An 18,876-nucleotide genomic window follows, 5' to 3' on the forward strand; every position below is an offset into this window, starting at 1 on the left:
AGGTGCGAGGGTATAGTGACGCCAGTTTTCAGACCGATAGGGACAACTACCGTCCGCAGTCAGGCTGGGTCTTTACCCTAAATGGAGGAGCAGTGACATGGAAGAGTTCCAAGCAGGAAACCATAGCTGATTCAACGTGCGAATCAGAGTACATTGCAGCAAGCGAAGCGTCGAAAGACGCAATATGGCTAAAGAACTTCATTGGAGATCTTGGAGTTGTACCTGCCATAAAGGAGCCCATGGAGATTTTCTGTGATAACGAAGGAGCGGTTGCCTTGACCAAGGAACCGAGGGATCATGGTAGATCAAGACATATCGACATAAAATATCACTTTATTAGACATCGTGTAGAAGAAGGACAACTCGTAGTAAAGAGGATATCATCGGAAGATAATCCAGTAGATCCGCTTACGAAGGGACTGAGTAGGGTTAAGCACTTGCAACATGCTAGGAGCATCGGGCTGAAGGATGATGTTAGCATAGATTAGATAGTATTAGAAACGTGTAATAGATAAATGTAATTAACATTTGATGATTAAATAAAGGAGTTTTATTTATAAGTAATGTTACTGTCTTATGTTAATTGTTTAACTATTGTTTCACTTTGCATATTTTGACTTCCAGAATAATTGAGTTTATTAGGAATAATCGAATTATTCAAATTATCCACGATCGTTCATATGTTGGAAGTAGGTATGAATGAAGATCGTCATGAATAGGTGTGTAGAGTGTCTAAATGGTTTTAGACATAGTAAAAGATTGCTGCAACGTTCATGAGTGCTTACGAACTAGTTTTGAGCATTGGAACAAACCTGCGCTTGCTGGAATCACCTTATGGAATGTGATAGTAAATGGGTGATCGCAAGACGATAATATCATATAGTCTTAAAACCTAGATATATGGTTTTTTATTGGTTAATTGATTGTACATTTATAATGCGAAAATGCATTGGTAACTCGATGTTATAAAACACATTGTTGTGTATAGTTGGTTAATGAATAAGTAAATGCATATAAGTCGAAGTTTATCTGTAACTTTTATCCTAAGAAGGAAAAAGGGATATCTCGGCCGCTCGATGATTTGATTTGACTTATGTGTCGGGCCCGGTTAGAACTGAATTGATGTGTTCGATTAAGTTCTATGTCAAATAAATCGGAAATCGAGAAATCAAATGCTTGACTAACTGTTCCATAGTATTGTCAGCATGATATCTAACAGAGGACTGTACGATCCCTTATCTAAAGGACAAGATTGATTAGATCAGAGTTTGACAGCGTCTTTGAGAGCTACGATTGTAAACCGAATTGTACTTGCGCTTATAGTTACTTGACTTATCCAAGTGGGAGACTATTGGAATAGTGTCTAAGGCTGCAACTATATTAGGCAAGTATTTGACCCGGTTGTGCATGGTCCTTTTGGGTTGCCTTCACCATAGCAACTTGATAGGAAGATTTATTAAGAGAGAGTAAATATTATTAGTATATTATGGGAATAATATAAAGAATAATATATAGTTATTTGATTAATATAAGTCATAGAATTAATTGGAGTTAATTTGGTGACTTAAGGAGATTAATTAAATAAGAGGGTATAAACTGTCAATTGTTTGATAGTTACACTTTAGACTATAAATCCTTATCCAAGATAGGTTGGACGATTTCTAGGGCTTGGATAAGCCAAAAATCGACCATAGGGTTATCAAGGTAAGGATATGGATTAACTTAAAGTCTAAGTTATCCAATTAGGGTTTAAGTTGTAACCCTTAAGGAGTCTACAAGTATAAATAGACCCCATGAGTGAGGGAATTCGACATCCCATCTAAAGTAGAGAGACTCTGGCCGAATTCCTCCCCTCTCTTCTCTCCCAAATCATCCTCCTTGCTATTGGTGTTTGTAAGCCATTAGAGGAGTGACAATTGTGACTCTAGAAGCTCCATGACAACAAGATCAACAAGGAATCAAGAGGTATGATTCTAGATCTGTTTCAATATTGTGTTTTACATCTAAATAGTCATTACAAGTCTTGGATTCAAAGCATGTTTGATTAGAAAGCCTAGATCCGAGCATTAGGGTTTTGCATGCGCACATAGGAAAGTTCTTATGGCTAAAACCCATCACTAAGTTCTAGAAGCACCAAATTATTTGGCCCACATGACAGTGTATCTTCCACATGTATTCTAATTGCAAAGTAATTACATAATGGATGTTATCTATAAATATCATCGATCTTATATCACACATTCAATTCATACATACTACATAATTCATAAAAATGGCTTTGTTTGTTAAGAAATTGGTCGTCTTCCTCCTACCGATCCTTCTTCTTACTTGTTCTTCCTATGCCAACGATAACCTCCCTCAAGTTAGGTACCATAAGGTTTTTTCATCACTGTTGTAGTTTTTGATATTTTATTATACATTCATGCTTAAAATAAATGTCAAAAATACCAATGTACAGGGTAGGGGATCCTAAATTGCTTCAAACAATGATCAAGGGTGTTGGAAAGCAGTTGCATAAAGGTACGTTTGATTCGGGATGGCCTAAGTTACCCATATCTACCACTACAATGTTGGTTGGCAAGTCAAAGGTACTAGAAGATAGCACTCGATTGGAGAATTGGATAAAAGTGAATACACAAGTTGAAGATGAGTTATCTGAGGTGTCACAGAAGGTAGCAGAAACTATTGTGATGATGATAGGAGATAAGTTAATATTTGGCCAATGGTAGAAAGAAGTTGAGTGTCGGTTGGACAGTAGGAAAATGGATTTACAAATTGGATAAAAAGTGTGAAAAGGTTGAAAAATATTTAAACATTACATGTGAGCATTCTACGTTAACAGATGACATCCCTGGAATGAGTTGCATCTTCTTAGTTGTTGGTGATGAGACACAAAGTACTATTTGCAACGAGGGCATCTTAATACAAGAAAACATCCCTTTCTATTATTCTCAAGGTACTATTTCTACGACGTTGTCTGTAACCAAAAATCCTCTCAATGATTGTGTCGTTAATCAAGTACCCTAGCTGCCTAGCAATCATCAAATGTCCTAGATGGTCTTGTTTTTGTGATAATGTATTTTTATTCTGAGGAATTTACAAGTGTTGTCTTTTATGGTATTTTCACAATTATGTATTTTTTGGAACTTTCATATAAATGTGTATGTTTGTATCTTTACATAATAAAAGTGTCGTAATTAATGTATTTTTGGTAACTTGAGAACTTCAATAGTAGATATGCACCAATATGTCGTATAATAATTAAAGTCTTGTATTTTCATCCTCCATTCTACTAGAAAAGTGGGTCATTTAGTTTTTCACGGAAACCGATTTGTCGTATTTCTACTCGTGGGTAAATGTGGCTAAAATGGTACTGAAAGATTACATTGAATTGAAGGTGAAACTACAAGGTACAAACATAAATTACCAATACCAAATTAGTAATTAAAATGTTACTAAGATTCAAAACCATGACCAAAGTATATCATATTTTGATGATTAAAAACTACATAATAACATACATTCTGCCATATTGTGGCCATGTGGATTAACCTTTAATAAAGTATCAAAACATCTCAGACCGTTGTGCATAAAATTCAAGGGCTTTTTCGTAATAAAGACATATTTTAATACTACAAAGGCAATTCTACGGATTTTGGAAGTTTAACTAATAAAAATTGGGTCCAAACTATACAGAATTGTGTTGGTGATTTGTTTCACTAATGTGTTTTAAGTGTAATGGGATTACTTTTGTTGAGCAAAAGTGATCTTGATAAATATTAATCAAGTAAGGAAGGTGTGGAGTGCACACTTGTTTAAGTTTATTCAAGATTAAAAGTAGACTATCATTTAGGGGTGAAGCCCCTAAACGAATGGGGGTCCGGGGCCAGCGCCCCTGGGAGCGGGGTCCAAGGGGCAGAGCCCCTGGCTGGGATCGAGCTGTATTAATTCTTATAGAAATCCAAATTTAGAATATTGCTGTATTGAAAATACATCAGAAATCCAAATTTAGAATATTTGACCCGTTCTTGACTTGGTATTAATTCTTATAGAAAACCCGGATTTATGACAGTTTGTTGACTGTTGCCTAACTGTTTTATGACAGTTTTGACAGTTTTCAGACAAAGAAGGTATTTAACCAATTTTGGTTAGTTTTTTCTGGTACTTACTAAAATTCATACACTCATTATCTGTTCTTTTCTCTTCTGAGTCTTATCCAATCAAAGATTAGGGAGTACCACCCAATACTTTGATTTTATAGTGAAATCACAATTCTCAGAATTTCCAAGACTATTTTATCCCTATTATCTTACAAAAATCAAAGTATTCTGTGATCATGGCAAGTGGTGATTCTGTGAAGGAATGACAAGTAAGTTTGAAAAACGGAACAAGTTTGAAGGGCATGATTTTCGTAGATGGCAAAAGAAGATGAAGTTTCGCCTTACCACTCTGAAAGTGGTGTATGTTCTGAGTACACCCATGCCAGTCTTACCAGAATATGTTGAAGATGAACCTTTGGAGGCAACAAGAAGAAGATCAAAGTGGGAAAATGATGACTATATATGCCGTGGTCATATTCTCAATGGTATGTCTGATTCTCTTTTTGACATTTATCAAAATTTTGAATCTGCAAAAGAACTATGGTATTCTCTTGAATCCAAGTACATGGCTGAAGATGCTTCTAGTAAGAAGTTTCTTGTTAGTAACTTTATGGGTTACAAGATGATTGACTCCAGAACTGTTATGGAACAATTCCATGAAATGTTGAGGATTCTGGGACAGTTTGCTCAACACAATTTAAAAATGGATGAAGTCATTTCTGTGGCTGTGATAATTGACAAACTGCCCCCTTCCTGGAAGGATTTTAAACACAATTTGAAACATAACAAAAAGGAATTGACTTTGACTCAACTTGGAAGCCATTTAAGGATTGAAGAGTCCACAAGGACTCAAGAACTTGATAACAATCCTAAAGGCAAGAACCAAGTTGGTTCCTCTTCTATGAACATGGTGGAAGGAGAAAGTTCAAAGAATCCCAAGAAGTCTAATGGAAAAAAGAAGTTTAAAGGAAAGGATGACAAGTCTTCCAACAAAAAGGCTAAGTTGGTTTGTTGGAATTGTAACAAACCGGGTTACTTCAAGAAATATTGTCGTCTTCGCAAAGTGAACAAGGATGGTGCTGGACCAAGTGGATCCAAGGATCCAGAAAAGCAACAAGGTCAGATTTCTGTTTTCATGCAGAATCCTAAATATATTCAGAATTATATTTCTGTGATTTCTGAAGCATTTTATGTGCAGGATGATAAAGTTGCATGGTGGGTTGATTCGGGAGCAACAAGTCAAGTTTGCAAAGATCTATATTGGTTCAAGAACTTTCAACCAATTGAAGATGGATCTGTTGTGAAGATGGGAAATGTTGCAACTGAACCAATCAAGGGCATAGGATCTATTTTACTTAATTTTACTTTTGGGAAATGTTTGTGTTTGAACAATGTTTTATATGTTCCAGGGATTCGTAAGAATCTCGTATCTGAAATTGTATTAAATAATTGTGGTTACAAACAAGTGTTAGAAAGTGACAAGTATATCTTGTCAAGACATGGTTCTTTTATGGGATTTGGATATATATGTAATTGAATGATTAGGCTTAATATTAATTATCCTTCTAGTGATAATTCTATTTGCATGGCTTCTAGTAGTTGCAACAATAATTTTCATAAATCTGATTTATGGCATGCTAGATTAGGACATATTCATTACAAGAGATTAAAAGACATGTCTAAAATGAGTTTAATTCCTGCTTTTGATATGCAAAATAATAAAAAAATGTAAAACATGTATGCTAACTAAAATCACTAGACAACCTTTCAAAGATGTTGTTAGGGAAAGCAAGGTGTTGGATCTTATACATAGTGATTTATGTGATTTCCATGCAACACCTTCCCTTGGAAATAAGAAGTATGTTGTTACTTTTATTGATGATTCATCTAGATATTGTTATATCTATTTGCTACATTCTAAGGATGAAGCACTTGCTAAATTTAAAATTTATAAACAACAAGTTGAGCTTCATAAAAATGAATCTATAAAAGTATTGCGTACTGATAGAGGTGGTGAGTATTATGATCCAAATTATTTTGAATCAACTGGAATAATACATCAAACCACAGCTCCATATACACCACAACAAAATGGTGTAGCTGAAAGGAAGAATAGGACTTTGAAAGAAATGGTAAATTCGATGTTTTCATATTCTGGTTTAAGTGAAGGGTTTTGGGGTAAGGCAATGTTAACTGCATGTTACATCTTGAATAGAACTCCAAATAAAAGGAGTAAGAATACTCCTTACGAAATTTGGTGTAAAAAGGTACCAAATTTGAGTTATCTCAAAGTTTGGGGTTGTAGAGCAGTTGTAAGGCTTACTAAACCCAAAAGGAAGACATTGGGTTAGAGAGGTATAGATTGTATCTTTATTGGATATGTTGAGCATTCCAAAGCATATAGATTCTATGTTTTAGAATCTAATGACTCTGTGTCTGTAAACACAGTAATAGAGTCAAGAGATGCTATCTTTGATGAAGAAAGATTTACATCTATACCTAGACCAAGGGATGTGTTCATCAATCTTCCAGCAAGAGTACTACTCAAGATGAAGATGTTTCTGGTGGTGCAAGTTTTGTACCTGAACTTAGGAAAAGCACCAGAGCTAGAAAAGCTAAGTCTTTTGGATTTGATTTTCAACTATATTTAGTTGAAGGAACAAGGAATGAGACTATTTCTCAACATCAATATTGTTTTAATATTGAAGAGGATCCAAAGACTTTCAGTGAAGCTATGGCTTCTAGGGATGTTCATTTCTGGAAAGAGGCAATTCATGATGAGATTGATTCTATCATGCATAACAATACTTTGGTTTTGACTGATTTACCTCCTGGTTGCAAGGCATTAGGATGTAAATGGATCATCAAAAGAAAAATGAAGGTGGATGTGACATCCCCAAAATCACGGCCAGAAAATACCGATTTCATTTATGCTTTTTAAAATAATTTCAGAGTAAATCCTTTTGATTTAAAAGAGTTGCGGAATTTGTTCCCAAAAACAAAACATGATAAAACAATGTTTACCAAAGCATTTCATAAAAGAAATGTATTTTCATTATATAATCAAAACTCGGGGTGTCATGTTCCGATACAGACCATTAAGCATAAACAGTAACATTACAAGTCATTCAACAAATATATACATATACAGACTTGTAAACAAAACAACTTGATGGTTCATCCATCTTACGCCCTTGCGCCACTTCCTGTAATACAAATAAAACTGAGTGGGTCAGGCTTGGGAGCCTGGTGAGCATATAGGGTTTTCAACCCAAAATAAATAAATTATATTTAATTTCACCAACCAATCACTATCCCGATTACCCATTCCCGTTATCCTCACTTTACGTCCCTAAAACAACATCTATCTCAAGGGACCTAATCTAGGATTTTCATCGGGACGGAGATTACTGCTAAGGGGTTTCCTCAACAATAGATATCCTAAAGGCAACCATGAGGGGGATAGAGTACACCGATGAACACATCGTTCACAACACCTACAGGTTATGAACCTGCTAGCGTTCCACGAGACTGTCTAGAAGGAGTCTGTGGTCGTTATCCATACTCCGCTGAATAACTAGGTCAACAACAACAACAACATCGAGGCCTCTCATCTGTTTATTACACACCGACTATCTACCCATGTTCTACCCAACATATTAGTAGATAAAAATATATATTTATATACATAGTTTAAAACCTGTATAGTATTTTCATCCAATACATATTTCACATAACAGATGAGGCATACCCACATAACACGTATTTCATAGAAAACAATTCAAATCTATAAGATTGAAAAGAGTGAATATACATTCACGTACATATCAACAAAACTATACACATAACACGTATTTCGTATAAAATCCTTCATAATTATGTGTTAGAAGAAAGTAACTACACACTTACACGTATAAACAACAATATATTTAATACACTCAGACCATACTTGTATTATTATTGTGTTCATGAAAGGTAGTATACACTCACTTGATCATAAGATGATCGGACAACACTACGGCTCGTAGAAGTAGTAATCCTCAGCAGATCTGGAAGATCTCTACAAAAATCGAACTTCTCGCGGGCAGAGCTTCGGCTCGGAAACCGCACTTCTCGGGATCTTCGGGACCTCGGAACTTGCTTCGGGACTCGGGAATGATATCGGGGCTTCGGGGGTAAAAACGCAGAGCTTCGACACAAAAAGGAGAAGAAATGAGCAAGAATACCCGGACCCCTCGCATCCTATTTATAGGAGGCTGATGCCTCGGAGTACGCGGGGCGTACGCCAGTACGCTGGGCGTACTGGGCTCCAAATCGTCACTGCATGCGTCATCCGAAGTGTCGACACTTCTGGCTATACGCGGGGCGTACTCCGGATGAGTCCGGTGACTCGTCTTCGGATAAGGCCAGATTTTATAATTAAATTTAATTATAAATTATTTAATAAACTTCGAAAATTCATATCTCCTTCATACGAACTCCGTTTTCGACGTTCTTTATATCCACGCGAAGGTGAGACTACGCTCTACAACTTTCTTTTAGACTCGGTCGGCTAATTTTGACTTTTATTTTTATTATTTATTTTTAATAGGCCGGGACAGAAAATTTTGTTATAAATTCATAACTTCTTCGTTTGACGTCCATTCTCGCCTAACTTTTTATCGCTTTGATACTAACAACGAGATCTTCGATTCTCGTTTAGATCACTAAGGCTAAATATCGCTCTAACGTAAATTTCACTTTTTACGTTAATCAGCGTTGTCGGTTTTGTCGCGAAACTTCGACAGGTCATAACTTCTTCGTTATAACTCGGATTTCGGCATTCTTTATATCTTCGGAAACCTTGTTTCAACTACTACAACATTATCTAAAGATATCAAGTTTCACATAATTAAACAATTAAGCACAAAACACATAATACTCAAATAATACACTTATATTATTTCAAAATGGGTTACAAAGGTTAACCTAGACTATTACATTGCTAAAAATGGCAAGCCTAGAAACACAGGCGTTACAGTGGACGGCACAACTGATAAGTATAAAGCCATATTAGTTATCCAAGGCTTTAGACAAAAGAAAGGCATTGATTTCTTTGATACTTATGCTCCTATTTCCAGAATTTCTACTATTAGATTATTATTAGCTCTTGCAGCTATACATAATCTTGTGATTCACTAAATGGATGTGAAAACTGCATTCTTGAATGGTGATTTGGATGAGCAAATATACATGAAACAACCTGAAGGGTTTGTGATGCCTGAAAATGAACACAAAGTGTGCAAGTTGAAGAAATCATTATATGGTTTGAAACAAGCACCAAAACAAAGGCATCAAAAGTTTGATGATGTTGTCTTGTCTAATGGTTTTGCATTAAACCAAGCTGACAAGTGTGTATATAGCAAATTTGATACTTCTGGTAAAGGAGTCATGATTTGTTAATATGTAGATGATGTGTTGATTTTTGGTACTGATTTAGAAGAATTTGATAAAACCAAGAAATTCTTATCATCTAGTTTTGATATGAAAGACATGGGGGAGGCTGAGGTAATTCTTGGTATAAGAATTAGAAAAGGAAACAATGGGATTTCAATTTCTCAATCACATTATATTGAGAAGATATTGAAAAAGTTTAACTTTGAGAATTGTTCTCCTGTTAGCACTCCTATAGATACTAGTCTTAAGCTTCTACCTAATAAAGGATCTCCAGTGTCTCAACTTGAATACTCAAGGGCTATTGGTTGTCTAATGTATGCCATGATTAGTACTAGGCCTGATATAACATATGCTGTGGGAAGGATTAGTAGATATACTAGTAATCCTAGTTCACATCATTGGCAAGCTGTGAGTAGAGTATTCAAGTACTTGAAAGGGACCATGAATTATGGTTTAACTTATAGTGGATATCCTTATGTTTTGGAAGGTTATTCAGATGCCAGCTGGATTAACAACTTAGAGGATCACTCCTCTACAAGTGGTTGGGTGTTTCTTCTTGGAGGAGGTACCATTTCTTGGGCATCTAAGAAATAGACTTGCATTCCTAACTCAACCATGGAGTCTGAGTTTGTTGCATTGTCTGCTGCTGGTAAAGAAGCTGAGTGGCTAAGGAATTTGATTTATGAAATTCCATTATGGCCCAAACCGATATCTACCATTTCTATCAGATGTGATAGTGCAGCAACCTTGGCTAAGGCTTACAGTCAAGTGTATAATGGAAAGTCTAGACATTTAGGTGTTATACATAGCATGATTCGTGAGCTCATCGTGACTGGTGTGATATCTTTGGAGTTTGTAAGAACTCAGTTGACTTTAGCTGATCATCTAACCAAAGGGTTAGCAAGAGATCTTGTGCACAAGGCGGCTGTAGGGATGGGTTTAAAGTCCACTTAAATCTTTTATATTGAGATACCCAATTCCCATCTAATGCAATATTAGATGTTGAATTCAATGTGGAAAGCTTGATATTTGAAGATTGGAACACATTTTATTATCATCCCAAGGTATATGTTCAGTACTGCAAGTTAAGGAGGTTGAAATTTTATTTCTGAATAGTTCTTTGAAAAAATGCATTTGCAGGTGCAAAAACAAAAGAACTACCTATATAAGCATGAAGTTTAGCTGCTTCAAGAAGTTGGGACTTGACTTTGATATGCTTATTGAAGGATGGGACACAAGCTAGTGAAATATAGTGTCAAGCTAGAACTTAGAGAATGTAAAGTGTTGTGTATATTATCTTCATGTATTCACTTAGAATAGAAAGGGTTCAATCCTTAGTGACACCCAGATATTCGAATATTTGGAATGAATGATATACTAATGTGAAATTCAATCGTCACGATATTTCATTTATGCATCAGTTTGTTATGTTTTTGTTTTAAATTAATCAAGATTACACTTAAATGGGGGAGGTTTGTTGGTGATTTGTTTCACTAATGTGTTTTAAGTGTAATGGGATTACTTTTGTTGACCAAAAGTGATCTTGATAAATATTAAACAAGTAAGGAAGGTGTGGAGTGCACACTCGTTTAAGTTTATTCAAGATTAAAAGTAGACTATCATTTAGGGGCGAAGCCCCTGAACGAACGGGGGTCCGGGGGCAGCACCCCTAGGAGCGGGGTCCAAGGGGCGGTAGCCCCTGGTATTGCTGTATTGAAAATGCATCAGAAATCCAAATTTAGAATATTTGACCCGTTTTTGACTTGGTATTAATTCTTATAGAAAACCCGGATTTATGATAGTTTGTTGACTGTTGCCTAACTGTTTTAAGACAATTTTGACAGTTTTCAGACAAAGAAGGTATTTAACCGATTTTGGTCAGTTTTTTCTGGTATTTACGAAAATTCATACACTCATTCTCTGTTCTTTTCTCTTCTGAGTCTTATCCAATCAAAGATTAGGGAGTACCACCCAATACTTTGATTTGATAGTGAAATCACAATTCTCAGAATTTCCAAGACTATTTTATCCCTATTATCTTACATATTGTCTAGAAATCAAGTTGTTTACAAGTCACTGTATCGATTTCAAATTCTCTTGTATCTGACAACTCAACCTAAAAATGCTTCTTGGTCTAGATTCGGAAGTCGGAACAAAGTCTTTGTCCCAAGCCCATGTGGTTAAAATGACCCTTTCTTAATTTATATTCAAGCTACCCACATGCAAGTGGACCAATTGACTATAATATATATATATATATATATATATATATATATATATATATATATATATATATATATATATATCAAGGTTGTAAAAATCACTCGACGTTAGCTAGTCGGTGGACTGGGGTCAAGGGATTAATCGGTTAGATGGAGATTAATCGGGGACCATTAATTGCTAATTTGTTAGATTTTAAAAAATTAAATATGACTAATATCATATAAAAGTTCATAAATACCACTAATATCATGACAAAATCGGTTAATATGATAAATACAACACTAATCATACCTCAAATAGTTTCTATTGAGATATAACTTCTTCAAAGTGTTCAAATTTCATCGGGTTCTACTGTTTCAATCATTTTGTATGCATGGATTAATCGTTAGGCGCTCTCTAATCGGTTAAGTAACGCCTAGGGATTAATCGGAGATTAATCGGGACTTAATCGGGATTTTTACAACCATGATATATATATATATATATATATATATATATATATATATATATATATATATATATATATATATATATATATATATATATATATATATATATATATGGAAAAGTTCAATAGAGAACCATAATTATTAGTTTTTCAAAGAACCAAATCGTTCTAGAGCTTATTTTTTATCGAAAAAAAATCTAAAAATATCTAAATTCGAATGTTAACATTGTGAATGTGAAAAATATTTTTCGGATTCACCGTGTCAATCCGGATTCATGTTGTGGATTTTCAAAGATTCACATTGTGAAAATTTTTTTTTTGAATTTTATATAATTGGAAAAATGATGAAAAGTTATGAATTTCTGTATTTTTAGTTGTTTTTTTTTTTTTTTAATAAAAGATTTGTTCTAAAAATTGAAAAAAAGATTGGTTATTTGGTTATTTGGTTAATTACGGTTCTCTATTGAATCTCACCCTATATATATATATATATATATATATATATATATATATATATATATATATATATATATATATATATATAGGATTGAGATCGGTTGAGAACTCAAAGTTTCCAGAGAACCCTACAACTAAATTTGGAGCGTTGGATCAAAAATAATTCGTTAGGGACATGATCCTAATTTTACCAATCTCATTTAATGTTTAATTTTTTTGTGTTATTTAATATATTAATATAAATATCTAAAAATTAACAAAATAACTCAAAATTTAGGATTTATTTAAAAAAAATCGATTTCTTTTTTAAAAAATTGGAGATTTTTTAATTTTTTTCAAAAAACATGATGTTTTCAAAACAAATGAAAAATATATTTTTTTTAAAAACTGCATATTTTTTTTCAAAAAAAACAACAATTTTTTCAAAAAAAACTGTATTTTTTCTTGAAAAAAATATTGTATTTTTTTTTCAAAAGAACTGCATTTTTGCATTTTTTTTTCTTCAAAAAAACTGCATTTTTTTCAAAAAATAAAAAGAAAAGAAAAAAAAACTGCGATTTTTATAACAAAGTGCAAATTTTTTTCAAAACTGCATTTTTTTAACAAAAAAATCAACGTTTTAGGTGCTTATATGCATATTTTTTCAAATACATATATGCATATTTCTTATACTATAATATTCGTAAGTAAATTATAAAAAATCTCATTTTTATTAATCAATCTATACACATAATACAAGTATTTTATTCGATACAAAGTAAAATATAAAAAAACTACAAAGATTTACAGTGTTATCATTTCTTCATATCAAGATTTCCATATATTCTTCAATTTATCATTTTTCACATCTAATATTTTCCAAAAATTCTTCAAAATCTATAGGAAAAACAATTGATTAATGCAAGAACACACACATGTATATATCATGTAAGATTCACATGTGATTATATAATGTGATATTCAAATTTGATTGTATCTTTTAAGATTTAAATGTGAAATTCACAATAAAATTTTAAAAAATAATTAACGAATAACACTTACACAAAATGCATATATGCATATGGACGTAATTCATATGTGATTTACATGTGAATCACATGTAATTCGCTTGTGATTTACATGTGAATCACATGTAATTGATATGTGATTCACTTGTGATTTACGTGTGAATTATATGTAATTAATATGTGAATTACAAGTCATTTACATGGGAATCACATATAATTCATATGTAACTAGGAAAGAGTTGGCCCCACATTGCGGGGGTCAGTTTGATTTTTTTTTTTTTTTTTTTTTTTTGCAAATTGTTATAATCATTTATTAATTTTTTTTTTTGTAAATTTTTTATGATTTTGAGGTTATTCCATTATAAAAAAATGTTATTGATTAAGCATTTAAAATAGATTGTTAAGTATACATGAATACCTAATTTCCATTTCACAGTAAAAAAAAGTTGGTCACATACAAATAACGTTGAATTGATTACCTTCTACTTTTAACAACCACCTGTTCCTTCATTTTCTCCAAATAAAGAACACCAACTCTAAGGTTGTCAACACCTTTTTAGGTTGACCAGATCGTCAAACCTTGTTTTTGGAAAAAGCTCCTTATTATACATTTTATAGGAATAGTTAACTTTTAAGTCTTCTGAATCAATCACAATCTATACAAATTTCAAGCGCCAATGTTTCCATAAAATACAAAAAAAGGACTAAATAAGAATATATGGTGAAACTTGAAAAAAAGTAATTACTTTCTATGGTTTGTAAAAGAAATATCTTGGGACTCTCCTCAAGTTAGTATTATGGGACTTCAACATATCAATCTATCCTCTAGATGTTGTATTGATAATCTCAATACCTAACATAAAATAGATAAAAAAAAAAACGATCCAATTGTTTTTTTATACCAAGATAGTTGAAAGGAAAAAAATGATAAAACACTAATCTCATTCCATAAATTTGTCTTAAAGAAGGTCATCACTTCACAGGTAGTTGATGAAATTCTTGTAAGACAATGAACTCTGCAATAAAGTCATGTCAGCAATACGATTTTAATGAACATGATAACCATGGAAGCAACATGCTTATTATGGTGGATAGAAGCAATCTTAATTGTTAAGGACTACCTGCTCACCTTTGACTTTTTATTTTCCTCCCATGCTTTGATGAAAGATAATTTCTTCTCCTTATGAACCCCAGCCAACGTGATATCTAAATCTGAACAAAAACGATTAACACAATCTCATCAAAATAAATTATAAAAATATATGCAGATTTTTTTTTTCAAAACCATAGAGTTGGAATGATATGACATCCGTAAAAATTACCTTTATCAAGGCGTTCCTTGAACTTTTCGTCCACCTTAGGAACTTGGAACTGGAGTTTCTGTTGAATTTCCAATCTCATCAAAATAAAGCACAAAAACATATACATAAACCTTGTTTCAAAACCATAGAGTTTGAATGATATAACAGCCGCAAAAATTACCTCTATCCATTAACAACATGCAAACATAATTAATTAAGCGAAAAATCAAAAGAAATAAAAAGTTTCAGGAATTATGATATGCTTGAAATTAAGAAAAACTCTAGAAATATCAACAAAAACACACACACACACATCTCTATCACTACAAAATAAGCTTTTGCATGATTGAAAACTAAACATAACTATTTAACTGATAAGAACAATTTATGAAACTAATCACTAAAATTAAGTTGAAATCCATACCGCGAAAAGAATTCACAAAAAATAAGCAACAGTTACAAACAGAGCCACACAAGAACTCACCGTGCCTAATTATAATCCTAAAAACATAATATTATAATCAAGAATCAACAAGATCACAAAACCATGACCACCATACACGCCAACGATTTATTTAAGGAATTACTTCCTCTTTTGTTGCCAGTTCAGTTCACCATTGAAACCCCTTGTGGTGTTTCTATTCAAGTCATCCATGCTTCTAAACTTTGTCTTCTTTCAACCCAATTATTTTGATATAGTTTCGAGATTACCTTCTTTTCTGTTGAGTTCCCTATCACACATATCAATCTTCGAACTTTTAATCCATGACCTCCAATTAGAGAATTAAAAGTATTAATTTACAGACCTGCAAATTCAAAATCAAAGATTGAAAGGTCTCAATTTCCTAATCTAAAGACTCAATGTTTCACAAAGATGAGTTACGGGTGATACATATGTCATAAAAGGGAAATTTTGGGATTAAATATCTATTTTAAGCATTTCGTCAAACACCTGTGGTGCAACTCAAATGGACTCCATTTTTTGAGCATTAATCACAAACATAAGTCCAGGTTATAGTACCACCTTAGGATCAAATCGACTCCTATGATACATGAGAAGCCAATAACAAAAACAAAGATAGTTTTTTCTTGTTACTTTTGTGATGAGATCTCTGAAATTGTGTAATCAACCAGCAGACCCACGTGGGTTGTCCTATATCAAGTATCTATTTCAAGATGATTCAAAAGGCAAACATAATAATAAGATGAAAAACTGAGATCAAATTCAACAGCATCAAAGAGAAAGGAAAATTATCAAGAAGAAAGAAGGTTGTGAAGTTACTTGATAGGAATAAAATGGAAGTCCGGAAGAAGGCCATCAATATCAATCTCTCTCTAACTCTTGTTCCTCGAAAAAAAAAAATCTTTTATTCAGGCGATAACACCGATCCAAAGTGGAAAAAAAAAATAACAACAACGCACTAATATTTAGGTCAAATGCAAAATTGAACTTAGAATAATGAAAAAAAAGAGGAGAAAAGATTGTATACAAACCTGCAAGGCTAAAATTGACGGTATTGTTTGAGTCAAACCCTAAATCGGGGAAAATCCACTGAAATCAATAATTCGAGCCTATTCAACGCTTCTGTGCTGTCAGACTTCTTCACCTGAAAACAGTTCATAGTAAGCTTAAAATTAGGGACACATGTAGAATAGCTGAGCTAATTGGATAAACTAAATATGCAGGCACCGACCTTACCCAACATCGAAGATTATAGGTGGAAGTAAGTACATAAATAATACTTCTTCGCTGAATATTAACAAACGTGAGCTTTTCCAGTTGCTTGTACATAAGATGATTGTTCCAACAACAAACCCCTAGAGACGCGACAAACAAAATCCTACCAAAAAAAACAACAAACAAAGCTTGAAAATCGGAAAACCCAAAGAACCGAATCCCACAAAAACCTTAACAATACAACAAAAAAAAAAAAAAAAAAAAAATTGAAATCACAGAAAGAGTCTGACTACAAACTGGAGCAAGAGCAGAGACAACAAAGGCGAAGCATGTATTAAAAAACGGGAACCCAATTTTGCTGTAACAGAACAACACAACCGACCCGGACAATACCCTCTCCGTCCTTCACCGAATCCAACGTGCTCTCTCGTCAGCTTCTTCTATCATCATGTTCAGAGCCTATACTTAACCCCCAAATATGGAACGAACATGGAAGTAGTGGAGCTTGACTCCATTAATCGGCTGCTGGGATAAAGTGCTTTGAATTTGGCAGCTACCATGGGCAAGAACAACATAATTAAACCTAGTTGAGAGTTGGTACGAAGATGCAAACGAATCCATTGGCCATAGAAAATCAAATTGAGGGTTGATTTTGTAAGGTGCCTAAAAAAGTTGTAAAAAGAAATGGGAATTCGATTTTTTGTACCTTCTCTAATCGTAAACGAAAAAGAAAGAGGTTTGGAAGACGAATGGATTTAATCAAGGGAAGAAGATAACGACTGATGTCCATGGCGGTGCAACATGTGATTGGGTGGGAGAGGCGGTGGAGGGAGCAACCGACTCAAAACAAACCAAAATAATGTGCGAAATTGTAAAAAAAAGAAAATAAGGGGCCTAAAATACCAAAAGCCAAAACTTTTATGGTCAATTTCAGAATTAGAAAAGAGTACTGTAGATAAGGCTCCCCAGATTTATTTTGCTGTAATAGAACAACACAGCCGACTCGGACAATACCCTTTCCATCCTTCACCGAATCCAACGTGCTCTCTCGTCAGCTTCTTCTATCATCATGTTCAGAGCCTATACTTAACCCCCAAATATGGAACGAACATGGAAGTAGTGGAGCTTGACTCCATTAATCGGCTGTTGGGATAAAGTGCTTTGAATTTGGCGGCTACCATGGGCAAGAACAACGTAATTAAACCCAGTTGACAGTTGGTACGAAGATGCAAACGAATCCATTAGCCATAGAAAATGAAATTGAGGGTTGATTTTGTAAGGTGCCTAAAAAATTTGTAAAAAGAAACGGGAATTCGATTTTTTGTACCTGCTCTAATCGGAAGCGAAAAAGAAAGAGGTTTGGAAGACGAATGGATTTAATCGAGGGAAGAAGATAACGAATGATGTCCATGGCGGTGTAACATGTGATTGGGTGGGAGAGGCGGTGGAGGGAGCAACCGACTCAAAACAAACCAAAATAATGTGTGAAATTGTAAAAAAAGAAAATAAGGGGCCTAAAATACCAAAATCCAAAACTTTTGTGGTCAATTTCAGAACTAGAAAAGAGTACTGTAGATAAGGCTCCCCAGATTTATTTTGCTGTAACAGAACAACATAGCCGACCCGGACAATACCCTCTCCATCCTTCACCGAATCCAACGTGCTCTCTCGTCAGCTTCTTCTATCATCATGTTCAGAGCCTATACTTAACCCCCAAATATGGAACGAACATGGAAGTAGTGGAGCTTGACTCCATTAATCGGCTGCTGGGATAAAGTGCTTTGAATTTGGCGGCTACCATGGGCAAGAACAACGTAATTAAACCCAGTTGACAGTTGGTACGAAGATGCAAACGAATCCATTAGCCATAGAAAATGAAATTGAGGGTTGATTTTGTAAGGTGCCTAAAAAATTTGTAAAAAGAAACGGGAATTCGATTTTTTGTACCTGCTCTAATCGGAAGCGAAAAAGAAAGAGGTTTGGAAGACGAATGGATTTAATCGAGGGAAGAAGATAACGAATGATGTCCATGGCGGTGTAACATGTGATTGGGTGGGAGAGGCGGTGGAGGGAGCAACCGACTCAAAACAAACCAAAATAATGTGTGAAATTGTAAAAAAAGAAAATAAGGGGCCTAAAATACCAAAATCCAAAACTTTTGTGGTCAATTTCAGAACTAGAAAAGAGTACTGTAGATAAGGCTCCCCAGAATTAAGTGTATATATAA

At 33.9% G+C, this 18,876-nt stretch overlaps 1 long non-coding RNA gene across 16 annotated transcripts; it reads right to left on the reverse strand.

The window, feature by feature from the left end:
• Positions 1–14,375: 14,375 nt before the first annotated feature.
• Positions 14,376–17,518, reverse strand: LOC145085895 (uncharacterized). Of its 16 annotated transcripts, none has more exons than XR_013700208.1 (7): positions 16,947–17,518; positions 16,666–16,812; positions 16,466–16,578; positions 15,924–16,312; positions 15,683–15,777; positions 14,993–15,050; positions 14,376–14,882 (listed from the first exon to the last, which is right to left on the reverse strand). It is a non-coding gene; the product is annotated as an uncharacterized LOC145085895 (long non-coding RNA). The 16 variants fall into 16 exon arrangements; XR_013700206.1 differs by having other exon boundaries at positions 15,683–16,137; positions 16,254–16,319; positions 16,947–17,517; XR_013700205.1 differs by having other exon boundaries at positions 15,683–16,137; positions 16,254–16,335; positions 16,947–17,517.
• Positions 17,519–18,876: the final 1,358 nt, after the last annotated feature.

The sequence above is a fragment of the Lactuca serriola genome, chromosome 2 (assembly GCF_051521515.1).
Source record: "Lactuca serriola cultivar US96UC23 chromosome 2, Lser_US96UC23_V15, whole genome shotgun sequence".
NCBI lineage: Eukaryota > Viridiplantae > Streptophyta > Magnoliopsida > Asterales > Asteraceae > Lactuca > Lactuca serriola.